This window comes from Myotis davidii, unplaced genomic scaffold, assembly GCF_000327345.1.
Source record: "Myotis davidii unplaced genomic scaffold, ASM32734v1 scaffold309, whole genome shotgun sequence".
Classification (NCBI taxonomy): Eukaryota; Metazoa; Chordata; class Mammalia; order Chiroptera; family Vespertilionidae; genus Myotis; species Myotis davidii.
In genome coordinates this window covers 2773645-2776705 of record NW_006383013.1, presented here as the reverse complement: position 1 = coordinate 2776705, position 3061 = coordinate 2773645, and positions in this window count along the sequence as shown.

The window sequence follows — 3061 nt, the reverse complement described above, 5'->3', positions numbered from 1 at the left end:
TGCTTGGTGGGGGGGTTTGGGGGGGGGGGGGGAAGTCTCTCAGCCCAGCCTGCTCCCTCTCGCAGTCTGGGAGCCCTCGCCCGTGGGGATGTCCAACTGACAGCTTAGGCCCACTCCCCACTGGCAGTTGGACATCCTTAGCACTCCTGCTGCCACCACTGGGCTCGCCAGCCATGAGCCTGGCTTCTGGCTGAGCGGTGCTCCCCCTGTGGGAGCACACTGACCACCAGGGGGCAGCTCCTGCATTGAGCATCTGCCCCCTGGTGGTCAGTGTGCATCATAGCGATGGGTAGTTCTGCTGTTCAGTCGATTTGCATATTAGGTTTTTATTATATAGGATTGATTTCAGAGAGAGGAAGGGAGAGAGAGATAGAAACATCAGTGATGGGAGAGAACCATTGATTGCCTGTCTCCTGCACGCCTCCCCACTAGGGATCAAGCCTGCAACCTGGGCATGTGTCCTGACTGAGAATTGAAATGTGACCTCCTGGTTCATAGGTTGACTCTCAACCACTGAGCCACACCAGTTGTGCCAAAAAAATATTTTACGAGCATAAAATATCTCATTTAAAAATGCTGATGACATGAGCTTAATGTTAAGTTTTTTGGATATATGGGGTTACATATATTAAAATTAATGTCACCTACTTTTTTCTTTTTATGTGAGGCTACTAGAAAATTTTAAATTACATATGTGCTTCACATATTTCTCTTGGACAACACTATTCTAGACCTTGGTCAGTAGCCTCTGAAATCCCAAGGGAAGCATTATGCCACCTTGTGTAGTCAACCAATGGATTAATAAAGGCAGCTCTCATATCAAATTTCCACACGTACCTGTTGGCAGAGTAAAATTTGAAAGCTCAAAGGTTAAATTTCTTATATACAGGAAATTTGCCTCTGAAAGAACATTTTAAATTCCTCAAAGTATTGCAAAACCTTCCACTTGCCCCATTAGATAGGTCTGTATCCTTGAAACCACTCAGTGGTGGACACAGATGTTTATCATTGTTTCCACTGTTATGGGGGGGAGGGAGGGGTGCGTGGACTGAGGTGCTCATTGGTCTCTCTTAGAATATTTCTGACATCATGAGGCTGCAGATGGTGTAGGTTATACTTGTAATTTTCCTTTGTTGGGGAAGCCTCTGTCTGCACGTCTCTAGGCCAAGTCTCCTTGGAATCTAGTCATAGCTTACTTAGCAATGCCATATTGCAGTCTGAAGGGCCCTTATTTCTTCCAGGGATTGTAGAAGATGACCCTCCATTATCAGTAGCCAGAGGTGTTTTTGGCTTAAATTTAAAAAAATATAATAGTAAACATTGAGAGCTTACCCTGGGCTGAGCACAGTGAGGTAACTAAGGCTCCAAGAGGTTAGGGTAACCTGAGAAGTTCCAAGGGTAGAAAGCGGCAGAGCGGCAGAGCCAGGGTCTGGGCGCAGATGGTCCAACTCCAAAGCTTGTGATCCTTACATCATCCTACTCTTCCCAACAGATCGGATTATGGATCAGGAAACAAAAGGAGGCCAGCCGTTCTCCATTGGCCTCAGGAAAAGCCTTTGAAAGAACATGGCATCAATTAGCCTGACACACTTTATCCACACCTGCAATGAATAGCCCAGCTGAGGCTAGGTCCTTCTGCAGAGGTTCCCAAAATGTAACCAGAATAACTTGGTCAGTTTTTAAGAGCTCCACTTCAGACCTGAGTAGGACCCAGGAGTTTTTATTTTTAAGACATTTTCCAAGTGGATAAGGAAACCCTAATTTCACAAAATGATAAAAATAGTCTCTAGATCAATACTTTGATTTAGGGTCTGTTTGGAACTTGGATTTCTGGGTAACTATTGGGGCAGAATGGCAGGAAGGTACAAGGAAGGGCTATTTAAGCCACATCAAAGGCGTGGGACTGACTTTGGGGGACCCTCAGGTAACATTTTTGTACTAGTTTCTAAACCTTCAGATTGCTCCTGGGGCTTCTGCTCCATGGGAGGCCAAGGCAGGAGTGTTGTTACCTGAAGGCACACACTTCTCGGGAGCTAAGGGAAAACAGCCAGAAAGCCACAATACTGACTCTTTCCTGCTTCCTCCTTCTAGCCTTTCAGTGTTATGATGTATCCAGCTGGTCCTGGATCTGGTGACTCCCCAGAGGGCTTCCCAGAACAACCGAGGCTGCAGCCACAAATTGGAAACTGCACAGCTCAGACACTGGGTACTGAAATTGGTAGTATGTATAGTCCTTCCTTCTTCAGTTGGTTGGGGCAGAAGACTGAGGTTGCAGAATGGGGAAGAGGGTCGCACAGAGGTCTTTGGGTAGCATAGACTTGCTAGGGGACCTGGCCTTCCTTTCATGATAAGTGCTTTGTTCAGTCAACAAAGATGTATTTAGCCCTACTATGTGCCTGACACTGTTGCATACAGTAGAGAAATACCTCAAAGAAAACCAGCCAACCAACCAACCAACCAACCAGCCAGTCTTGGTCCCTGCCTGCCCTTGTGGAATCCCCCTTCCCCCTTTCTTGATTCCCTTACCAATGGGACGCCCCCTTTTATCTAGATCAGGTATAAAGAGGATCCATTTGAAACAGGATGAGGAAGGAGAGAAGGTGTGGACTCGGCTTGTGACCTAGAATCTGAGCTGGAGAAGACGGTAGGGTCAGGAAAAAGAGAAACATGGAGAACTCGCTCTTTCCGCTTTCTGGGCTGAGAAGGGTGAGATTACAGAAGCCAGGGCTGGGTGCGGCCTTCGGGAAGCCCAGCCCCTCCGTTTACAGATGAGAAACCTGAAGGGCGGAGAGGTTACAGGGTGGACCCCAAGTTAGGCGGCGGGAGTGGGAACAAAATCGTGTCCTCTGGGTAATACTAGGGAGCCTTCAGCGTGGCGCTCATCTGAAACTCCTGTGCTTCGCGGGCTTCCCGGAGCCAGGGCGCGTCCATTGCCATGGGAACAGGCCCCGCCCCCGCCTCCGCGTGTTCCACGGCCCCAATAAAGTTGTTGTTGAAGCTCAGCGGGACCACGTGAGCCGCCCGGGGGCGGAGCTGGGGGCGGAGCCTGAGGCGGGGGCGG